The following is a 25,706-nucleotide window of genomic DNA, read 5'->3' as shown; positions in this document are numbered from 1 at the left end:
GAGTTCTGCAGCATACCCCAGGGATTAATGTGCCAAGAAAGGGTGTGGCTTGAAATGTGCTGGATTGTCCACCCACCTTGTTTACTTCCGTGACGACCTCCATAAAGTTCAGTGAGCAGGTTGTTATGTGTGACCATGTGTGTTGACTGCAATTTTATTTGCGCCATGACTAGGGAAGGTTGTTTGGATTGGGTTTTCACTCTAAAGCCCAATTCATATTCATTGACCACATTGACTCACGTTGTTTACTTCCGTGACAACCTTCTTAAAGTTTTGTAATCAGTCAGAAATATCAGGCAGCTAAAACGCGCCAAGCATAGATAAGCGTAAAGAGTCTTTGGTATTTTCCCATCATGCATTGTCATGGATTTAAATGGGTGTCATTTTGAATTCTCTGTGGTGTTTCGACATTTTTATAATATCCATAAAGTTCAGTGAGCAGGTTGTGTTGAGTGACCTTGTGTGTTGACCTTTGTTAGTTGCATTTTTTTTAATTTTTTTTTTGCACCATGACTAGGGACGGTTGTTTGGATTGTGTCATATACGTGCTATTATTTCAAAGCACTTTTAAGGGTCATTGAACTGATACACTCAGATTTCTCGTGGATTGCTTTTTTGCAGAAAGCAAATAAACCATTATCGGCGCTGAAATACGATGTTTTGACGTGTATCGGCCAAACCACCTCATCTGGCTCCTCCCCATGTGGAGGCTTTACTTTCATCTCCCCCCGGATGACAGATCTTCTCACCCTATCTCTAAGGGAGAGACCCGCCACCCGACGGGGGAAACTAATTTCCTCCTTGTACCCGTGATCTTGTCCTTCCGGTCATACCCCAAAGCTCATGACCATAGGTGAGGATGGGAACGTAGGTTGACCGATAAATTGAGAGCTTTGCCTTCCGGCTCAGCTCTTTTTTCACCAAGACTGACCGGTACAGGGTCTGCATCACTGCAGACGCCGCACCGATCTGCCTGTCGATCTTGCGGTCCACTCTTCCCTCACTGGTGAACAAGACCCCAAGGTTCTTGAACTCCTCCACTTGGGGCAGGATCTCTTCCCCAACCCGGAGATGGCACTCCACCCTTTCCCGGGCGAGAGCCACGATGCTGATTCTCATCCCAGTCGCTTCACACTCTGCTGCGAACTGATCCAGTGAGAGCTGAAGATCCTGGCCAGTTGAAGCCATCAGGACTACATCATCTGCAAAAAGCAGAGACCTAATCCTGCAGCCACCAAACCGGATCCCTCCAACACCCTGACAGTGCCTAGAAATTCTGTTCATAAAAGTTGTAAACTAAATTGGTGACAATGGCAGCCCTGGCGGAGTCCAGTCCTCACTGGAAACAGGTCCAACTTACCGCTGGCAATGTGGACCAAGCTCTGACACTGATCATACAGGGAGCGGACCGCCACAATCAGACAGTCCGATACCCCATACTCTCTGAGCACTCCCCACAGGACTTCCCGAGGGACACAATCGAATGCCTTCTCCAAGTCCACAAAACACATGTAGACTGGTTGGGCAAACTCCCATGCACCCTCAAGGACTCTGCCCAGAGTATAGAGCTGGTCCACAGTTCCACGACCAGGACGAAAACCACAAGGCTGAGGAGTGTGATCCTACGATAATTGGAACACACCCTCTGTTTCTCCTTCTGTCCATAAAAATGATCAACAGAATCGATGACAAAGGTCCAACCTTGACTGGAAACAGGTCCGACTTACTGCCGACAATGCGGACACTGATCATACAGGGAGCAGACCGCCACAATCAGGCGGTCCGATACCCCATACTCCCTGAGCACTTCCCGAGGGACACAATCCAATTCCTTCTCCAAGTCCACAAAACACATGTAGACTGGTTGGGCAAACTCCCATGCACCCTCAAGGACTCTGCCCAGAGTATAGAGCTGGTCCACAGTTCCACGACCAGGACGAAAACCACAAGGCTGAGGAGTGTGATCCTACGATAATTGGAACACACCCTCTGTTTCTCCTTCTGTCCATAAAAATGATCAACAGAATCGATGACAAAGGTCCAACCTTGACTGGAAACAGGTCCGACTTACTGCCGACAATGCGGACACTGATCATACAGGGAGCAGACCGCCACAATCAGGCGGTCCGATACCCCATACTCCCTGAGCACTTCCCGAGGGACACAATCCAATTCCTTCTCCAAGTCCACAAAACACATGTAGACTGGTTGGGCAAACTCCTATGCACCCGTCAAGGATCCTGCCGAGAGTATAGAGCCGGGCCACAGTTCCACGACCAGGACGAAAACCACAAGGCTGAGGAGTGTGATCCTACAATAATTGGAACTCACCCTCTGTTTCTCCTTCTGTCCATAAAAATGATCAACAGAATCGATGACAAAGGTCCAACCTTGACTGGAAACAGGTCCGACTTACTGCCGGCAATGCGGACACTAATCATACAGGGAGCAGACCGCCACAATCAGGCGGTCCGATACCCCATACTCCCTGAGCACTTCCTGAGGGACACAATCGAATTTCTTCTCCAAGTCCACAAAACACATGTAGACTGGTTGGGCAAACTCCTATGCACCCTCAAGGATCCTGCCGGGAGTATAGAGTTGGTCAACAGTTCCAAAACCAGGACAAAAACCTGAACTTTTCTGTGTTTTTTGGACATTAAATACTCTTATACCTGGACGCTAACCCCCGTCTCCGCATCTTGGAGTCTGAACTAAGTCACCGTCACACTATGCTTTCAGACGTTTCTATTATAGGACTTTTTCAGCATGGTGTTCAAAAAGGTCTACTTTGAGACCCGCATCAGTCTGTCTTCTCCAGACCAAGGCTGTCAGTCTGAACGTACGCTTGAAAGGAGTGTTTGCTTTCCTGCCCGTCACACCGTGACCTGGTCACACGCTCACAGCTGCCAGAGTTTGTGTGTGATAGACTCCTTGTTATTACAGCCCTGCGGCTGGTCTCTGGACTCTGCGGGACCAACAGCTGAGACCATGACTTAAGGGGGCCTGGCTTAACAATCGGCAGTACTTCAACCGTCTATTTCCAGGAAAGCTATTTTTGAACTCCTTTTCCGTGACGTTCTCTTTACCCCGATTGAAGAGTTAAGTTCCGTGCTTTCACCGTCCGTCGAGCTTTACGGGCAAACGCATAAATATGTTGGCCTGGATTCGGTACACCGCCATTCTTGTGTTTGACCCCGCGGGGGGTTTCTTTCTTTTGGAGCAGCGGCCCTCAGAGGAGGGGGGGCACAGGGTCCAGTGGAATGAAGTCACTGTCCCTTTGCTGTGCTAAATTCTACATGCTGAGTCACAATCAACTTGTCTCCAGATCAGCCAGTCACCCGCCACCGGGCAGGGGTGCATCACTATGGATACCTTGTGTGTGAGCGTGTGTGTGTGTTTGTGTTTGTGCGACCAAAATAACCGTCCCCTGGGAGCTCAGATAGAGGTGTCACTTTGTGAGTGACGGGGTTTTAGCTGGACTTTACGCTGGCTTACCTGGCGTTTGATGGTTCTGTGACGGGTAGTCCTCTCTCAAAGCCATCTTTCCCAATAATACACAACAGAATGTACCGCAAACACCGTGAGCTTCTTCTTCATATTTTCATGGATAAATGTCCATCATTATTAATTGCTAAGCTGCTTCACTTCTACCATACGCACACGCTTTATTTACAAAAGCAGTGAAGTTGTCAGGTTGTGTAAATGGTAAATAAAAAGAGAATACAACAAATCCTTTTCAACTTATATTCAATTGAATAGACTGCAAAGACAAGATATTTCATGTTCACACTGAGAAACTTTGCAAATAATCATGAACTTTGAATTGAATGGCAGCAACACATTGCAAAAAAGGCATTTTTACCAGTGTGTTACATGGCCTTTCCTTTGAACAACACCCAGTAACGGTTTGGGAACTGAGGAGACACATTTTTGAAGTGGAATTCTTTCCCATTCTTGCTCGACGTACAGCTATAACAGTCTCCCTTTTAGCCTTCACACATTTTCAATGTCTGGACTACAGGCAGGCCAGTCTAGTACCCACACTCTTTTACTATGAAGCCACGCTGTTGTAACACCTGGCTTGGCATTGTCTTGCTGAAATAAGCAGGGGCGTCCACGGTAACAACATATGTTGCTCCAAAAGCTGTATGTACCTTTCAGCATTAATGGTGCCTTCACAGATGTGTAAGTTACCCATGTCTTGGCCACTAATACACCCCCATACCATCACACATGCTGCCTTTTACACTTTCACCCTAGAACAGTCTGGATGGTTCTTTTCCTCTTTGGTCCGGAGGACACCACGTCCACAGTTTCCAAAAACAATTTGAAATGTGGACTCGTCCGACCACAGAACACTTTTCCACTTTGTATCAGTCCATCTTAGATGAGCTCAGGCCCGGCGAAGTGTTTCTGGGTGTTGTTGATAAATGGCTGTGGCTTTGCATAGTAGAGTTTTAACTTGCACTTACAGATGTAGCGACCGACTGTAGTTACTGACAGTGGTTTTCTGAAGTCTTCCTGAGCCCGTGTGGTGATATCCTTTACACACCGATGTGGCTTTTTGATGCGGTACCGCCTGAGGGATCCAAGGTGTGTAATATCATGGCTTACCTGCAGTGATTTCTCCAGATTGTCTGAACCTTTTGATGATATTACGGAGCGTAGATGGTGAAATCCCTAAATTCCTTGTTGAGAAATGTTGTTCTTCAACAATTTGCTCAGGCATTTGTTGACAAAGTGGTGACCCTCGCCCCGTCCTTGTTTGTGAACGACTGAGCATTTCATGGAAGCTGCTTTTATACCCAATCATGGCACCCACCTGTTCCCAATTAGCCTGTTCACCTGTGGGATGTTCCAAATAAGTCTTTGATGAGCATTCCTCAACTTTCTCACTCTTTTTTGCCACTTGTGCCAGCTTTTTTGAAACATGTTGCAGGCATCAAATTCCAAATGAGCTAATATTTGCCAAAAATACCAAAGTTTGTCAGTGTGAACATGAAATATCTTGTCTTTGCAGTCTATTCAATTGAATATAAGTTGAAAAGGATTTGTTGTATTCTCTTTTTATTTACCATTTACACAACGTGACAACTTCACTGCGTTTGGGGTTTGTAGTTCCTCACTTTTGTCGTCTTTGCTCTCATGGGTTGTGTTTTCAAGCAGAATGTTGAGGCTGAGACATTCCTGGCCTCTTGAAGGTATGCATGGAGGTCAAGTCCTGCTCCACATGCAAACATACGACCGCAGCTCTGCTGGAAGCTTTCTGCTCCGTCTCTCGTCCCTTGCTCCCTCTCCGCTGGGTGGAATTTCTCTCGCTATGTCCCTTCACCATGTGGTCAGGGTTGCGGCGGTGAGCCCCCGACATTGCTGACATGGTGCAGTGAAGGATGGCCGAGTGCCAGACACACCAGTCAGAGGCTGGCAGGGGAGTCTCCACTAGTTCTTTCATGGCAACTATTGGTCTCATGACTGCATTCACAGGGCAGATGGCACCAGGCATTCACACATATGTTGTCATAGCATGCTAACCTATTTTTTTTTTCTTTTTTTTTTTTTAAGCTCATTTTGCAACCGTTTACCCCAGGTTCATGTACCTTGGTATGTGACACATGCTAACTGTTAGCATACTAACATTAGGATGTTAACTTTTTGGAGCTAATTTTGCAACCGTTTACCTCAGACTCGTACAACTTCATACCTGACACATGTTAACGGTTAGCATGCTAACATTAGCATGCTAACTTTAAAAAAAAAAAAAAAAAATTTTTTTTTAGCTCATTTTGCAACCGTTTACCCCAGAGTCATGTAACTTGGTATGTGACACATGCTAACTGTTAGCATACTAACATTAGGATGCTAACTTTTTTGAGCTAATTTTGCAACCGTTTACCTCAGACTCATACAACTTCATACCTGACACATGTTAACTGTTAGCATGCTAACATTAACATGCTAACTTAAAAAAAAAAAAAAATTAATTATTTTTTTAGCTAATTTTGCAACCGTTTACCCCAGAGTCATGTAACGTGGTATGTGACACATGCTAACTTGTTTAGCTCATTTTGCAGCCGTTAACCCTAGAGTCATGTAACTTGGTATGTGACACATGCTAACTGTTAGCATACTAACATTAGGATGCTAACTTTTTTGGGCTAATTTTGCAACAGTTTACCTCAGACTCATACAACTTCATACCTGACACATGTTAACTGTTACCATGTTAACTGTTAGCATGCTAACATTAGCATGCCACATTTTTTTTCCAGCAGAGTCATGTAACTTGATATGTGACACATGCTAACATCAGCATGCTAACATTTTAGGCCAAATTTGCAACCGTTTACCCCAGAGTCATATAGCTTGGTACATGACACATGCTAACTTTTTTAGCTCATTTTGCAACAGTTTACCCCAGAGTTGTGTAACTTAGTATGTGACCCATGCTAAGTCTTAGCATGCTAACAACAGCATGCAAACTTTTTTAGCTAATTTTGCAACCGTTTACCCCAGTCATATAACTGGTATATGACACATGCTAACTTTTTTAGCTCATTTTACAACCGTTTACCCCAGAGTCATATAACTTTGTATATGACACATGCTAACTTTTTTAGCTAATTTTGCAACCGTTTACCCCAGAGTCATATAACTTTGTATATGACACATGCTAACTTTTTTAGCTAATTTTGCAACCGTTTACCCCAGAGTCATATAACTTTGTATATGACACATGCTAACTTTTTTAGCTAATTTTGCAAACGTTTACCCCAGAGTCATATAACTTTGTATATGACACATGCTAACTTTTTTAGCTAATTTTGCAAACGTTTACCCCAGAGTCATATAACTTTGTATATGACACATGCAAACTTTTTTAGCTCATTTTACAACCGTTTACCCCAGAGTCATATAACTTTGTATATGACACATGCAAACTTTTTTAGCTCATTTTACAACCGTTTACCCCAGAGTCAAGTAAGTTTGTACATGACACATGTTAACTGTTAGCATGCTAACGTTAGTATGTCAACGCTATCGGGTTCAAGTCAGGACTCTGTGCGGGCCAGTCAAGTTCATCCACACCAGACTCTGTCATCCATGTCTTTATGGCCCTTGCTGTCATGTTGGAAGAGGAAGGGGCCTCGCTCCAAACTGTTCCCACAAGGTTGGGAGCATGGAATTGTCCAAAATGTTTTGCTATCCTGGAGCGTTCAAAGTTCCTTTCACTGGAACTAAGGGGTAAAGACAAAATCCTGAAAAACAACCCCACACCATAATTCCTCCTCCACCAAATTTCACACTCGGCACAATGCAGTCCAAAATGTATCGTTGTCCTGGCAACCTCCAAACCCAGACTGGTCCATCAGATTGCCAGATGGAAAAGTGTGATTCATCAGTCCAGAGAAGGCGTCTCCACTGCTCTAGAGTCCAGTGGTGATGTCCTTTACACCACTGCATCCCACGCTCTGCATTGGACTTGGTGATGTATGGCTTAGATGCAGCTGCTCGGCCATTGAAAGCCATTCCATGAAGCTCTCTGCGTACTGTAGGTGGGCTAATTGAAGTTTGGAGCTGTGTAGCAAGTGACTGTGCAGAAAGTCTTTGCACTATGCTGACCTCTCTGGCAGTTTACCTGGCCTACCACTTGGTGGCTGAGTTGCTGTTGTTCCCAAACTATTCACTTTTCTTAGAATAAAGTTGACTTTGGAATATTTAGGAGCGAGGAAATTTCACGACTGGATTTGTTGCATCCTATGACAGTTCCACGCTGGAAATCACTGAGAGCGGCCCATGTTTGTAGAAACAGTCTCCATGCCTAAGTGCTGGATTTGATACACCTGTGATTAGGACAATATTTTGGCAATATAGTGTATCTGCTCCTCATAGTCCGGTGCGGCTAAAATATCACAACAATGCAAATACAATAAAAGTTGTGTTATTTTTTGTGTTTTGGACGAGTTTGCTCACTGCAGTGCTCCTCAGTTTAAAGCTTTAAACCCAAAGTACAAGTACAAGTACCTTTCTGTCTTCTAAGCCGTCCATAGCGTTTCTACTCGTATGGATTTTTAATTCATCCCTCAGTTTTACAATATAACTAAAACTATTCTTACTCACTAAAGCGTCCCATGTAGGAGTGTGTTCATGCATATTTGTACCTGCTATCGTAATGTAATCAAGCTAGCGTCGTTAGCATGAGCTAATACGCTAACACGTTCACGAGTGTCGGTGTTAGCATTATTAACTTACGATGGCATTCTTTTTGTATTGTTTCACTTTCACAAATTCACTAAAACGTCACCGTGGAGTTATTGAGTCTGTCTAGCTGATTGGAGAGCTAGCTTGCGCAGCTAGTGGTATCTTCTGTTTTGTTTGATCAGCTGTTTTACTGCCTTGTTACAGACACCGTTTGGGAACAATTAAAGGCCTACTGAAATGAATTGTTTTTATTTAAACGGGGATAGCAGATCTATTCTATGTGTCATACTTGATCATTTCGCGATATTGCCATATTTTTGCTGAAAGGATTTAGTATAGAACAACGACGATAAAGATCGCAACTTTTGGTATCTGATAAAAAAAAAAGGCTTGCCTGTACCGGAAGTAGCGTGACGTAGTCAGTTGAACATATACGCAAAGTTCCCTATTGTTTACAATGATGGCCGCATGAAGTGAGAGAGATTCGGACCGAGAAAGCGACAATTTCCCCATTAATTTGAGCGAGGATGAAAGATTTGTGGATGAGTAAAGTGCAAGTGAAGGACTAGTGGGGAGTTGAAGCTATTCAGATAGGGAAGATGCTGTGAGAGCCGGGGGTGACCTGATATTCAGCTGGGAATGACTACAACAGTAAATAAACACAAGACATATATATACTCTATTAGCCACAACACAACCAGGCTTATATTTAATATGCCACAAATTAATCCTGCATAAAAACACCTGCGTGTTTGTTACGCTAGCTCCTAGCTCCTCTGCTAGCTCCTAGCTCCATAGAACACGCCAATACAATTCAAACACCTGATCAACACACACAATCACTCAGCCCAAAAGACCGTTTACCTAACCCAAGGTTCATAAAGCTTATATATTTTTAAAAAGTTACGTACATACGCCAAAAAAAAGTTGTGCACATACGGTCAAGCGATCAAATGTTTAGAAGCCAAAGCTGCATACTCACAGTAGCACGTCTGCGTCTTTGTCATCCAAATCAAAGTAATCCTGGTAAGAGTCTGTGTTGTCCCAGTTCTCTACAGGCGTCTGTGTATCCAAGTCAAAAGTCCTCCTGGTTAGAGTCTCTGTTATCCGAGTTCTTCCATCTTGACTGCATCTTTCGGGAATGTAAACAAAGAAGCGCCGGCTGTGTACTGTTGTTGCTGACTACGTTCGAAAAATACGTCCATTTCGCACCGACAACTTTCTTCTTTGCTTGCTCAGCTTCCTTCTCCATAATGCAATGAACATAATTGCAACAGATTCACGAACACAGATGTCCAGAATACTGTGGAATTATGAAATGAAAACAGAGCTTTTTCGTATTGGCTTCAATGTGGAAGGCATACCCGTGTTCGCCGGGCTACGTCACGCGCATACGTCATCCTCAGAGGCGTTTCCAACCGGAAGTTTAGCGGCAAATGTAAAATGTCACTTTATAAGTTAACCCGGCCGTATTGGCATGTGTTATAATGTTAAGATTTCATCATTGATATATAAACTATCAGACTGCGTGGTCGGTAGTAGTGGGTTTCAGTAGGCCTTTAAGGTACTTTCTGTGTAAATAACTCATTTCACAACGTCTCATAGTCTGGTGTGGTTAATATATGAAAACAATGTTTTTCTCATACCGTTGAGTGGGTGTGGCTTATATAGCGGCGCCAACTATAGTCTGTCAAGTACAGTACTAAAGTATCAGTGTGAAAGCGGGAATGTGGAGGAAGATGAGAGTGGGAGCACAATAACACTCCAACACAGACGTGATCAGCGGGACTGCAACATCAAGTGAGGACAGACGGGGGGAGATGTGGGGGGGGAGATGTGGGGGAGATGTGGGGGAGTTGTGGGGGGAGATGTGGGGGGAGTTGTGGGGGGAGATGTGGGGGAGACGTGGGGGAGTTGTGGGGGAGATGTGGGGGGAGATGTGGGGGAGAAGTGGGGAGTTGTGGGGGAGATGTGGGGGGAGATGTGGGGGGAGATGGCAAATTCAGCGAGCATTGTGCTGCACAAAGGGGGCTTTGTGCCCTCTGAAGGGGGCTGGGACCCGTGTGCTGCGTGGGTGTGGCCGCAGACTCCCCAAATCTCCCCTTGGAAACGTGGCCTCTCTCCAGGGTGGAGAGCACAAGTGTGATGTGACAGGTGTGTTTGGGGGGGTGAGGGGGGTAGTGTGACGTGACAGGTGTGTTTGGGGGGGTGAGGGGGGTAGTGTGACGTGACAGGTGTGTTTGGGGGGGTGAGGGGGGTAGTGTGACGTGACAGGTGTGTTTGGGGGGGTGAGGGGGTAGTGTGACGTGACAGGTGTGTTTGGAGGGGTGAGGGGGGTAGTGTGACGTGACAGGTGTGTTTGTGGGGGTAGTGTGACGTGACATGTTTGTTTGGGGGGGTACTGTGACGTGACAAGGGTGTTGGGGGGGTAGTGTGACGTGACAAGTGTGTTTGGGGGGGTAGTGTGACGTGACATGTTTGTTTGGGGGGGTACTGTGACGTGACATGTTTGTTTGGGGGGGTAGTGTGACGTGACATGTTTGTTTGGGGGGGTAGTGTGACGTGACAGGTGTGTTTGGGGGGGTAGTGTGACGTGACATGTTTGTTTGGGGGGTACTGTGACGTGACAAGGGTGTTGGGGGGGTAGTGTGACGTGACAAGTGTGTTTGGGGGGGTAGTGTGACGTGACATGTTTGTTTGGGGGGGGTAGTGTGACGTGACAGGTGTGTTTGGGGGGGTAGTGTGACGTGACAAGTGTGTTTGGGGGGGTAGTGTGACGTGACAAGTGTGTTTGGGGGGGTAGTGTGACGTGACAAGTGTGTTTGGGGGGGTAGTGTGACGTGACAGGTGTGTTTGGGGGGGTAGTGTGACGTGACAAGTGTGTTTGGGGGGGTAGTGTGACGTGACAGGTGTGTTTGGGGGGGTAGTGTGACGTGACAGGTGTGTTTGGGGGGGGGTAGTGTGACGTGACAGGTTTGTTTGGGGGGTAGTGTGACGTGACAAGTGTGTTTGGGGGGGTAGTGTGACGTGACAGGTGTGTTTGGGGGGGTAGTGTGACGTGACAGGTGTGTTTGGGGGGGTAGTGTCACGTGACAGGTTTGTTTGGGGGGGTAGTGTGACGTGACAGGTTTGTTTGGGGGGGTAGTGTGACGTGACAGGTGTGTTTGGGGGGGTAGTGTGACGTGACAAGTGTGTTTGGGGGGGTAGTGTGACGTGACAGGTGTGTTTGGGGGGGTAGTGTGACGTGACAGGTGTGTTTGGGGGGGTAGTGTGACGTGACAGGTGTGTTTGGGGGGGGGGGGTAGTGTGACGTGACAGGTTTGTTTGGGGGGGTAGTGTGACGTGACAGGTTTGTTTGGGGGGGTAGTGTGACGTGACATGTTTGTTTGGGGGGGTAGTGTGACGTGACAGGTTTGTTTGGGGGGGCAGTGTGACGTGACAGGTTTGTTTGGGGGGGTAGTGTGACGTGACAGGTTTGTTTGGGGGGGTAGTGTGACGTGACATGTGTGTTTGGGGGGGTAGTGTGACGTGACATGTTTGTTTGGGGGGGTAGTGTGACGTGACAGGTGTGTTTGGGGGGGTAGTGTGACGTGACAGGTGTGTTTGGGGGGGTAGATACAGTATATGTAATGCTCATAAGGGTATCAAAATATTACGTTGAATCCCTTTTTGTCAGGCAATATTACATTCAATGAAAATGTTACATGAATGAATACATGCTAACACTTTATAAATGTTTATTATGTGCACAAAGAAGTAACAGTTATAATTGTATGTACTGTATTTTCGGACTATAAGGTGCACTTAAAGTCCTTTCATTTTCTCAAAACTCGACAGTGCGCCTTATAACCCGGTGCACCTAATGTACGGCATCATTCTGGTTGCGCTTACCGACCTCGGAGCAATTTTAATTGGTACATGGTGGAATGATAAGTGTGACCAGTAGATGGCAGTCAAACATAGGAGATACATGTAGACTGCAATATGATGGCAGTCACACATAAGAGATATGTGTAGACTGCAATATGATGGCAGTCACACATAAGAGATACGTGTAGACTGCAATATGATGGCAGTCACACATAAGAGATACGTGTAGACTGCAATATGATGGCAGTCACACATAAGAGATACGTGTAGACTGCAATATGATGGCAGTCATACATAAGAGATACGTGTAGACTGACATAGGTGGAGTTACAGATTGGTAATGTCTTCCTGTCATCATGTTTATCAGACTTTTATTCAAGTCAAATCAGCAAAGTCTATCTTTATGATACATAATAGTGTCAAAGTCTATCTCTATGATACATAATAGTGTCAAAGTCTATCTCTATGATACATAATAGTGTCAAAGTCTATCTTAATGATACATAATAGTCTATCCCTACGATACATAATAGTGTCAAAGTCTATCCCTATGATACATAATAGTGTCAAAGTCTATCTCTATGATACATAATAGTGTCAAAGTCTATCTCTATGATACATAATAGTGTCAAAGTCTATCTCTATGATACATAATAGTGTCAAAGTCTATCTTAATGATACATAATAGTCTATCCCTATGATACATAATAGTGTCAAAGTCTATCTTAATGATACATAATAGTCTATCCCTATGATACATAATAGTGTCAAAGTCTATCTCTATGATACATAATAGTGTCAAAGTCTATCTCTATGATACATAATAGTGTCAAAGTCTATCCCTATGATACATAATAGTCTATCCCTATGATAAATAATAGTGTCAAAGTCTATCTCTATGATATATAATAGTGTCAAAGTCTATCCCTATGATACATAATAGTCTATCCCTATGATAAATAATAGTGTCAAAGTCTATCTCTATGATACATAATAGTGTCAAAGTCTATCTCTATGATACATAATAGTGTCAAAGTCTATCCCTATGATACATAATAGTCTATCTCTATGATACATAATAGTCTATCTCTATGATACATAATAGTGTCAAAGTCTATCCCTATGATACATAATAGTCTATCCCTATGATAAATAATAGTATCAAAGTCTATCTCTATGATACATAATAGTGTCAAAGTCTATCTTTATGATACATAATAGTGTCAAAGTCTATCCCTATGATACATAATAGTGTCAAAGTCTATCTCTATGATACATAATAGTGTCAAAGTCTATCTCTATGATACATAATAGTGTCAAAGTCTATCTCTATGATACATAATAGTGTCAAAGTCTATCTCTATGATACATAATAGTCTATCTCTATGATACATAATAGTCTATCTCTATGATACATAATAGTCTATCTCTATGATACATAATAGTCTATCCCTATGATACATAATAGTCTATCTCTATGATACATAATAGTCTATCTCTATGATACATAATAGTCTATCCCTATGATACATAATAGTCTATCTCTATGATACATAATAGTCTATCTCTATGATACATAATAGTCTATCTCTATGATACATAATAGTCTATCTCTATGATACATAATAGTCTATCTCTATGATACATAATAGTCTATCCCTATGATACATACTAGTCTATCTCTATGATACATAATAGTCTATCTCTATGATACATAATAGTCTATCTCTACGATACATAATAGTGTCTTAGCTTGTATTTGGCTATGTTGATGTAAGATGTAATAATGTTATTTCCTTCTGATCCAAAAGCAACTTTTACCCCCGTTGGCTATTAAAGTCAAAGACATAAGCCTTGGTGGAGGTCTGTGATTGTTTGCTCTGGCAACATTGTTGACACAGCTCTTGCTCCAGATCTCATTAGTGTGTGTGTGTGTGTGTGTGTGTGTGTGTGTGTGTGTGTGTGTGTGTGTGTGTGTGTGTGTGTGTGTGTGTGTGTGTGTGTGTGTGTGTGTGTGTGTGTGTGTGTGTGTGTGTGTGTGTGTGTGTGTGTGTGTGTGTGTGTGTGTGTGTCTCAGGGGTATGCAGAACAGTGTTAGCAGTCCAGACTGAACTATGACATCATCAGGTCTGTTTCCACTCTCCAGATGTTATCATCCAGATGTCCAGACGTGTGACCAAGATTTGCATCCCTACTACCAACCTAAGTGGTGTCTTTCTGACAGACTGCCAAGGCGTGTGTGTTTGGGGGTCCACTCTGAGAGGAACATATTCCATTTCAAAGAACCTCTTTTTCAGCCCAAGAATGTTGACCACACCATCTGAGCCATAAGTAGCATGTGGGCCCCAAACACACTTTGATTATTTACCAGAGCCAAACGCAGTGAAGTTGTCACGTTGATGTACAGCTTAAGTTGTTCAACAGTCTCCCTTCTCATATTTTAGCCTTCATATTGCGTATATCGTAGTTTTCGGAGTATAAGTTGCTCCGGACGAAAATGTGTAATAAAGAAGGAAAAAAACATATGTAAGTCACACTGGAGTATAAGTCGCACTGGAGTATAAGTCGCACTGGAGTATAAGTCGCACTGGAGTATAAGTCGCACTGGAGTATAAGTCGCACTGGAGTATAAGTCGCACTGGAGTATAAGTCGCATTTTTGGTGTAAATGTATTTTATAAAAGCCAACAGCAAGAATAGACATTTGAAAGGCAATTTAAAATGTCTAAAGAATAGTGAACAACAGGCTGAATAAGTGTACGTTATATGAGGCATAAATAACCAACTGGTATGTTAACGTAACATATTATGGTAAGAGTCATTCAAATAACTATAACATATAGAACATGCTATACGTTTACCAAACAATCTGTCACTCCTGATCGCTAAATCCCATGAAATCTTATACGTCTAGTCTCTTACGTCAATGACATCAATAATATTATTGGATATTTTACGCTAATGTTGTGACGATTGGGTCGCATGGTGATGCGGGTGTTGTTCTCCCAGGAATGCAGACGGGCTTCGGACACAGCTTGCAGGAAAGAAATTATTTATTTAAGAAATAAATAATACTGGAACAAACAAAAACGTGCTCATAGCACTTAAAGGCCTCTACTGAAAGCCACTACTAGCGACCACGCAGTCTGATAGTTTATATATCAATGATGAAATCTTAACATTGCAACACATGCCAATACGGCCTGGGTTAGTTTACTAAAGTGACATTTTAAATTTCCCGCGAAATATCTGCTGAAAACGTCTTGGTATGATGACGCTGCGGATGTGAGGTCACAAGTTAGACAGGACATTTTAGTCCAGCACGGCGGCCAGCTTAAAGTCGTCTGTTTTCATTTCATAATTCCACAGTATTCTGGACATCTGTGTTGGTGAACCTTTTGCAATTTGTTCATTGCATTATGGAGAAAGAAGCTGAGCAAGCAAAGAAGAAAGTCGGTGCGAAGCGGACTATTTTGCGAGGGAAGTCAGCAACACAACACAGCCGGTGTTTTATTGTTTACATTCCCGAAAGATGCAGTCAAGATGGAAGAACTCGGACAACAGAGACTCTTACCAGGAGGACTTTGACTTCGATACACAGACGCCTGTAGAGAACTGGGACAACACAGACTCTTACCAGGATTATCAATCAATCAATCAATGTTTATTTATATAGCCCTAAATCACAAGTGTCTACTTTGATTTGGATACACAGACGCAGACGCTGTACCGTGAGTACGCAGCTGCGCTTCCAGACATTTGATCGCTTGCCCGTACGTGCATGTCACGTACGTAACTTTGGGTAAATATATAAGCTTTATGAACCTTGGGTTAGGTGAACGGTTCTTTGGGCTGAGTGAGTGTGTGTGTTGTGCAGGTGTTTGAATTGTATTGGTGGGTTATATGGACGGGAGCTAGTAGCTAGGAGCTAGCATAACAAACACCTAGGTGTTTTTACGCTGGATTAATTTGTGTCATATTAAATATAAGCCTGGTTGTGTTGTGGCTAATAGAGTATATATATGTCTTGTGTTTATTTACTGTTGTAGTCATTCCCAGCTGAATATCAGGTCACCCCCGGCTCTCACAGCATCTTCCCTATCTGAATCGCTCCCACTGCCCTCTAATCCTTCACTCTCACTTTCCTCATCCACAAATCTTTCATCCTCGCTCAAATTAATGGGGAAATCGTCGCTTTCTCGGTCCGAATCGCTCTCACTTCTGGCCGCCATCATTGTAAACAATAGGGAACTTTGCGGAAATGTACAACTGACTACGTCACGCTACTTCCGGTAGGTGCAAGCCTTTTTTTTGTCAGATACCAAAAGTTGCGAACTTTATCGTCGTTGTTCTATACTAAATCCTTTCAGCAAAAATATGGCAATATTGCGAAACGATCAAGTATGACACATAGAACAGATCTGCTATCCCTGTTTAAATAAAAAAATGTCATTTCAGTAGGCCTTTAAGGCAGAAACAAAAGGAGCTGGCGTGGGAGCTAGAAGGTAAACAGAGCCTTTAGCGTGGGAGCTAGAAGGTAAACAGAGCCTTTAGCGTGGGAGCTAGAAGGTAAACAGAGCCTTTAGCGTGGGAGCTAGAAGGTAAACAGAGCCTTTAGCGTGGGAGCTAGCAGGTAAACAGAGCCTTTAGCGTGGGAGCTAGAAAATAAACAGAGCCTTTAGCGTGGGAGCTAGAAGGTAAACAGAGCCTTTAGCGTGGGAGCTAGAAGGTAAACAGAGCCTTTAGCATGGGAGCTAGAAGGTAAACAGAGCCTTTAGCGTGGGAGCTAGAAGGTAAACAGAGCCTGTAGCATGGGAGCGAGAAGGTAAACAGAGCCTTTAGCGTGAGAGCTAGAAGGTAAACAGAGCCTTTAGCATGGGAGCTAGAAGGTAAACAGAGCCTTTAGCGTGGGAGCTACAAGGTAAACAGAGCCTTTAGCGTGGGAGCTACAAGGTAAACAGAGCCTTTAGCGTGGGAGCTACAAGGTAAACAGAGCCTTTAGCGTGGGAGCTAGCAGGTAAACAGAGCCTTTAGCATGGGAGATAGAAAATAAACAGAGCCTTTAGCGTGGGAGCTAGAAGGTAAACAGAGCCTTTAGCGTGGGAGCTAGAAGGTAAACAGAGCCTTTAGCATGGGAGCTAAAAGGTAAACAGAGCCTTTAGCGTGGGTGCTACAAGGTAAACAGAGCCTTTAGCGTGGGAGCTAGAAGGTAAACAGAGCCTTTAGCATGGGAGCGAGAAGGTAAACAGAGCCTTTAGCGTGGGAGCTAGAAGGTAAACAGAGCCTTTAGCGTGGGAGCTAGAAGGTAAACAGAGCCTTTAGCGTGGGAGCTAGCAGGTAAACAGAGCCTTTAGCGTGGGAGCTAGAAGGTAAACAGAGCCTTTAGCGTGAGAGCTAGAAGGTAAACAGAGCCTTTAGCGTGGGAGCTAGAAGGTAAACAGAGCCTTTAGCGTGGGAGCTACAAGGTAAACAGAGCCTTTAGCGTGGGCGCTAGAAGGTAAACAGAGCCTTTAGCGTGGGAGCTACAAGGTAAACAGAGCCTTTAGCGTGGGAGCTAGAAGGTAAACAGAGCCTTTAGCGTGGGAGCTAGAAGGTAAACAGAGCCTTTAGCGTGGGAGCTACAAGGTAAACAGAGCCTTTAGCGTGGGCGCTAGAAGGTAAACAGAGCCTTTAGCGTGGGAGCTACAAGGTAAACAGAGCCTTTAGCGTGGGAGCTAGAAGGTAAACAGAGCCTTTAGCGTGGGAGCCAGAAGGTAAACAGAGCCTTTAGCGTGGGAGCTAGAAGGTAGACAGAGCCTTTAGCGTGGGAGCTACAAGGTAAACAGAGCCTTTAGCGTGGGAGCTAGAAGGTAAACAGAGCCTTTAGCGTGGGAGCTAGCAGGTAAACAGAGCCTTTAGCGTGGGAGCTAGAAGGTAGACAGAGCCTTTAGCGTGGGAGCTAGCAGGTAAACAGAGCCTTTAGCGTGGGAGCTAGAAAATAAACAGAGCCTTTAGCGTGGGAGCTAGAAGGTAAACAGAGCCTTTAGCGTGGGAGCTAGAAGGTAAACAGAGCCTTTAGCGTGGGAGCTTGAAGGTAAACAGAGCAGGAAACAAAAGTGGTCATCTGTTGTATGGAAACAAACTAGGAAGCAAGGCAGACTGACTGGGAAGGTAGGCTTAAATAATGTCAGTGATGACAAACAGGTGTGCGTCGGGAACACAAGCGGCAGGTGAAAGTAATAAGTTGCTATGGTAACCAACTCAGAGGTGCATAAACAGGAACTAGAAGGAGACCAAGACTAACAGAAAAACACAAGTGACCCGCGACTTATAGTCAAAAAAATACAGTATATATATATATATATACACAGTATGTATATTGATATTGATAATTAAATCATGTTCTTACCTGCACGCCTTGTCCGGAGTAGTCCGTCTGCCTGTGGAGACCAGTGGAGGTGCACCTGGGTGGAGGTAAGAGCATGGAGAGGAGCAGCTATTGCGCTCAAGTTAGCGCTGTGGCTGATTGGCCGACACCTGACACCCGTAAGAAGGTTCAGCAATTCTTGGGATTGGCTAACTTTTACAGGCGGTTTGTTAGAAACTTCAGCACAATAGCTGCTCCTCTCCATGCTCTTACCTCCACCCAGGTGCACCTCCACTGGTCTCCACAGGCAGAACGGAACCCCTATATACTACGCTAATTACACATCAAAACCCTGCGGCTTATAGTCGGGTGCGGCTTATATATGGAGCAATCTGTATTTTCCCCTAAGTTTAGCTGGTGCGGCTTATAGTCAGGTGCGGCTTATAGTCCGCAAATTACGGTACATAAAAAAGGTTAATTGTTTTGTTAGCACTTTGCCTTTCCTTTTTTTTTTTACCGTCCGACCCTAGTCGGTGCACTTAGAAAGGAGAGAGACTATGTTGTTGGACTTGAGCCTGCTGGTTGGCAATAAAAGTTAAAAAGAGACAGTCTCCGGAACACGACAGTATCATGACAGCACAGCTGGCCCACCCGTCTTTGACATGGTGGTGTTTTCAGAGCGCAGACACACGGCTAATGCACCCCGTGAAGGTTGTCCATGAGCAGCGTGGGATTGACAAGTGGCTTCCCTTCACATTCTAGTCACAGGTGGTCCCTCAGTCACTGCGAGGGCGTGCACAGTCACTAACTCTTGATGACAGCCTATATTCAGTCTGTGATCTCAGCTGCCGACTGCCATCGCCAGCCTGAAACTCAACCACCGCCCTAGGGTGACATGCTTCTATTTCGAGGACATCTTCTGTGCTTTCCTGCCATGTGCCAATCTCTCTGGCTGCTAATCTGCTGCCCGCTATTCTCACGCCCATCGCCTCCTTGCCTCCTCACCTCCTTTCCTTCTTTCCTCCTTTCCTCCTTTCCCAGCCTCTTCAAAGGCTTTTAACTGTTAGTCACATTTTTATCACCATTTCCATCATAGTGATTAGTCGTGTCTAGGGATGATACTCGAAACCGGTTTTCCCGGTTGTTTGATAAGAAAAGAACCGAGTCCTCGGACTCGAATCCCTTTTTGAGAACCGGTACCCGTTATCGAGACCACTATAGTAAAGGAAAAGAGTGGAATCCCGTCCCGACCAGAAATGCTCCGTGGGACATCACAAGAAATGACGTCACGTAGCTCAGTCATTAGGCGCAGATAGCGAAAGCAGGAAAAACAATGGACGGGAAAAAGCGCTCCAATGTGTAATAAAGTTCAAAACAAAAGCTATAATCCATCGAATAACTTTACTGAGAGATTTGAGCAGGGTACAAACACATGACCAACACTTTTACCACCCACCGGAAACATAGCAACCAGGCTAGCAACGCACCTCCTTTACGGCAGCTGTCACAACCTTCTTAAAGCAACCGCAGCACATACATATATATACAACACTGCAGCACATACATATATATACAACACTGCAGCACATACATATATATACAACACTGCAGCACATACATATATATACAACACTGCAGCACATACATATATATACAACACTGCAGCACACACATATATATACAACACTGCAGCACATACATATATATACAACACTGCAGCACATACATATATATACAACACTGCAGCACATACATATATATACAACACTGCAGCACATACATATATATACAACACTGCAGCACACACATATATATACAACACTGCAGCACATACATATATATACAACACTGCAGCACATACATATATATACAACACTGCAGCACATACATATATATACAACACTGCAGCACATACATATATATACAACACTGCAGCACACACATATATATACAACACTGCAGCACATACATATATATACAACACTGCAGCACATACATATATATACAACACATCTCCCTTTTTGAACTTTTGTTTTTCTTTCCTTGTAAACGTTACAAAATCACACTGTAGATGTGTTGTCTGTCTAATTATAAATAATGCAGACGAGGCGTGTTGGCTGACTTCTTGACGTTTACTTTCACAGCGTGGCAACATGCAACACTTTTCGGGGCTACCGCGCATGCTCGTAACCCCCGTTGCATGCTGGGTAGTGTAGTTGTTATATTCTCTAGCTCATAACATTTTTCCCCCTATAAAGAAATAATGTTAACTCAATAAAGTGTATTTCTTTTTTTAGCTTTAACTTTTCATTATTTTAGCATTGTAACCACATTTGCAAACAACTTTTCTCTTCATAGAATTTTCTTTCAATAAAGAAATAAAGTGCAAAAATGTCAAAGCATCATAACAAACAGTTATGTTCCAATAGCAGCAGAAGTGCACTTTTTGGAGAGCTGTATTATTTTCAGTTTTGTGCCCAAGGGACTGATTTTATTTAACACTATATTATTATTTATACACCTATAGTGATCACAGAGACAGCTTGTTTTTGTGTTACTGTATATATTTGTTTTTCTGAAAAATGCCACTTAATATACTTTGGGTAACAACAGTCAATATTTATTTATTTATTAGATTTTATTTTTTTATTATATAACAAAAGTGAGCTTTTGTTAAACCAAATATTGTGTGTTTTTTTCCTTATACAACAACCTATCTGGACTCCATAAGGAATCGGTTCGATAAGAGGATTCGATAATAGGCTCGAACTCGATAATTCCAAACATCATCCCTAGTCGTGTTTCCATACCAATATTTGGTACCGGTACCAAAATGTATTTCCATACTTTTCTAAATAAAGGGGACCACAAAAAATGTCATTATTGGCTTTATTGTAACAAAAAATGTTAGTGTACATGAAACATATGTTTATTATTGTCATTTAGTCCTTAAATAAAATAGTGAACATACTAGACAAAAAGTCTTTTAGTAGTAAGTAAACAAACAAAGACTCCTAATTAGTCTGCAGTAACATATTGTGTCATTTATACACCTATTATTTTGTACACATTATGAGGGACAAACTGTAAAAATGGATTATTAATCTACTTGTTCATTTACTGTTACTATCTGCTTATTTTCTGTTTGAACATGTTCTATCTACACTTCTGTTCAAATGTAATAATCACTTATTCTTCTCTTCTTTCATACTTGACATTAGTTTTGGATGATACCACACATTTAGGTATGGATCCGATACCAAGTAGTTACAGGATCATACATTGGTCATATTCAAAGTCCTCATGTGTCCAGGGACGTATTTACTGACTTTATAAACATTGTATGAATTTTTTTTAAAAAGGAAAAAATATATATAAAAAAATGATATTATCATAGAAGTATCGACTAGATCCACTCTTGTACTTGGTATCATTACAGTGGATGTCAGGTGTAGATCCACCCATGGCATTTGTTTACATTGTGACGCCGGTGAGCTATTGTATCCTCCTACGGTGTGTAGTGAAGCATGTTTAGCTATTCCTCGTCCTCCAGTGATAATGATACTTGTAAGAAACATACTTTATTTGTCGCCATGGAGACGAGGATTAGTGATTTAGAAGTAGCTAAAACACTGCCAACTGCGGATGGATGTTAGCTGCTAACTCGTCTTCTTGAGGGTGTTTCAGTGTTCTAACTTCACCTTTATCTTTACTTTACATTAGTTCTGGATGATACCACACATTTAGGTATGGATCCGATACCAAGTAGTTACAGGATCATACATTGGTCATATTCAAAGTCCTCATGTGTCCAGGGACATATTTACTGACTTTATAAACATAATATGAATTTTAAAAAAAGGGTGAAAAAAAGATATATAGATGTAATCATAGTAGTATCGACTAGTATAGATACACTCTTGTACTTGGTATCATTACAGTGGATGTCAGGTGTAGATCCACACATGGCTTTTGTTTACATTCAGGAGCGGTTAGGTTTGGTACTGATCAACACATTTGCTAACATTTAATATGTATTGGATTGTATTTATGGCAGCTGTGTATGTACAAATAAATCAATAAACAAATGTTTTAAAAAATAAAAATTATAATAATATTTAAAAAAAAACAAAAAAAAATATTAAAACACATTTTAAAAATATATTATAAAAAATACAATAAAATAAATAAATTACCCCCCACCCCCAAAAAAAGACAGGGGCAACACATTGCAGATTCAACACATTTGCTAACATTTAATATGGATTGGATTGTATTTATGGCAGCTGTGTATGTACAAATAAATCAATATACAAATGTTTAAAAAAAAATGAAAAAAAAATTTAATTTTTTTTTATAAAAGTAATATTAAATCAAATTTTAAAAAAATTACAATAAAAATTTTAATAAAATAAACTAATTCACCCTCCCCTCTAAAAAAATCTAAATAATAAAAGTAATATTAAAACAAATTTAAAAAATGTGTAATAAAAATCAAAAATCAAATAAATTGATTAATCCTCCTCCCCCCCAAAAAATATTAAATAAAAAGACATTGTCCACACATCGAAGATTCAACACATTTGGTAACATTTAATATGTATTGGACTGTATAAATGGCAGCTGTGTATGAAAAATAAATCAATATACAAATGTTTGAAAAAAATAAAATGTAAAAATGTTATTACAAAAATTATAAAAGTAATATTAAAACAAATTTTAAAAAATGTATAATAAAAATGTCTATAAAAGAAATTAATTGACCCTCCCTCTAAAAAAATACAAATTATAAAATTAATATTAAAACAAATTTTAAAAAATTTACAATAAAAATTGTAATAAAATAAATTAATTGAGCCCCCCCCTGAAACTACGGAGCCCCTAAAGGGACATGGGAATTTATTTTTTTTTAGACATGTATCTCGTGGCCACGAGAAAGTATCTCGTGGCCACGAGAAACTTTCTCGTGGCCACGAGAAAGCATTGGATGCGTGCTGATGGTTTAGTGTGTGTTAAAGGCCTACTGAAATGAATTTTTTTTATTTAAACGGGGATAGCAGATCTATTCTATGTGTCATACTTGATCATTTCGCGATATTGCCATATTTTTGCTGAAAGGATTTAGTATAGAACAACGACGATAAAGATTGCAACTTTTGGTATCTGATAAAAAAAAGGCTTGCACCTACCGGAAGTAGCGTGACGTAGTCAGTTGAACATATACGCAAAGTTCCCTATTGTTTACAATGATGGCCGCATGAAGTGAGAGAGATTCGGACCGAGAAAGCGACAATTTCCCCATTAATTTGAGCGAGGATGAAAGATTTGTGGATGAGTAAAGTGCAAGTGAAGGACTAGTGGGGAGTTGAAGCTATTCAGATAGGGAAGATGCTGTGAGAGCCGGGGGTGACCTGATATTCAGCTGGGAATGACTACAACAGTAAATAAACACAAGACATATATATACTCTATTAGCCACAACACAACCAGGCTTATATTTAATATGCCACAAATTAATCCTGCATAAAAACACCTGCGTGTTTGTTATGCTAGCTCCTAGCTCCTCTGCTAGCTCCTAGCTCCATAGAACACGCCAATACAATTCAAACACCTGATCAACACACACAATCACTCAGCCCAAAAGACCGTTTACCTAACCCAAGGTTCATAAAGCTTATATATTTTTAAAAAGTTACGTACGTGACGCGCACATACGGTCAAGTTATCGAATGTTTAGCAGCCAAGGCTGCATACTCACGGTACCTGATATTCAGCTGGGAATGACTACAACAGTAAATAAACACAAGACATATATATACTCTATTAGCCACAACACAACCAGGCTTATATTTAATATGCCACAAATTAATCCTGCATAATAACACCTGCGTGTTTGTTATGCTAGCTCCTAGCTCCTCTGCTAGCTCCTAGCTCCATAGAACACGCCAATACAATTCAAACACCTGATCAACACACACAATCACTCAGCCCAAAAGACCGTTCACCTAACCCAAGGTTCATAAAGCTTATATATTTTTAAAAAGTTACGTACGTGACGCGCACGTACGGTACGGTACGTGTTATGCTAGCTCCTAGCTCCTCTGCTAGCTCCTAGCTCCATAGAACACGCCAATACAATTCAAACACATGATCAACACACACAATCACTCAGCCCAAAAGACCGTTCACCTAACCCAAGGTTCATAAAGCTTATATATTTTAAAAAAGTTACGTACATACGCAAAAAAAAGCCAAAGCTGCATACTCACAGTAGCACGTCTGCGTCTTTGTCATCCAAATCAAAGTAATCCTGGTAAGAGTCTGTGTTGTCCCAGTTCTCTACAGGCGTCTGTGTATCCAAATCAAAAGTCCTCCTGGTTAGAGTCTCTGTTATCCGAGTTCTTCCATCTTGACTGCATCTTTCGGGAATGTAAACAAAGAAGCGCCGGCTGTGTACTGTTGTGGCTGACTACGTTCGAAAAATACGTCCATTTCGCACCGACAACTTTCTTCTTTGCTTGCTTGGCTTCCTTCTCCATAATGCAATGAACATGATTGCAACAGATTCACGAACACAGATGTCCAGAATACTGTGGAATTATGAAATGAAAACAGAGCTTTTTCGTATCGGCTTCAATGTGGAAGGCATACCCGTGTTCGCCGGGCTACGTCACGCGCATACGTCATCCTCAGAGGCGTTTCGAACCGGAAGTTTAGCGGCAAATTTAAAATGTCACTTTATAAGTTAACCCGGCCGTATTGGCATGTGTTATAATGTTAAGATTTCATCATTGATATATAAACTATCAGACTGCGTGGTCGGTAGTAGTGGGTTTCAGTAGGCCTTTAAAATGGCAGTTTAGGAGTTAATATGGCTGTATTTCCAGATAGGACTTTCCCCCATGTGTGTTGTGGCAAAATGTGAATGCTTGATTAGTAGGTGTGAGACAAACACTTTATCTTCCTGGTTATTGTAACGCTACGTGTTTGACATTATTTAAGACGTTATCATGCCCGGGAAAGGACAGTTTTCCTCTTCTGTGGCTGTGGGGGGTGGGCGTGGCTTGCGGACCTGCAGGGAAGCGGAGTGTGTCAGTTAGTCCCATGTTGATGTGATCAAACTTCTTTCTTGCTTGGAAGATACACACACAATTGTAACTGTTATTTCTTCCTGCAAATAATAAATATGTACAACGTGTTTGGATGTATTCATTTATGTAAAATTGTCATTAAATGTAATATTGCCTGACAAAAAGTGATACGACGTACGTAATATTTTGATATTTACA

The 25,706-nt window shown here is 42.2% G+C and overlaps 1 protein-coding gene across 3 annotated transcripts in view; it reads left to right on the top strand.

Annotated features, from left to right (window-relative positions):
- LOC133642938 (myosin-10-like) overlaps positions 1 to 25,706 on the top strand; it is a 193,462-nt gene that overhangs the window by 28,290 nt on the left and 139,466 nt on the right. The window lies entirely within an intron of this gene.

Source organism: Entelurus aequoreus, linkage group LG25 (genome assembly GCF_033978785.1).
Source record: "Entelurus aequoreus isolate RoL-2023_Sb linkage group LG25, RoL_Eaeq_v1.1, whole genome shotgun sequence".
NCBI lineage: Eukaryota > Metazoa > Chordata > Actinopteri > Syngnathiformes > Syngnathidae > Entelurus > Entelurus aequoreus.
This window is presented reverse-complemented; position numbering and strand designations above follow the sequence as displayed.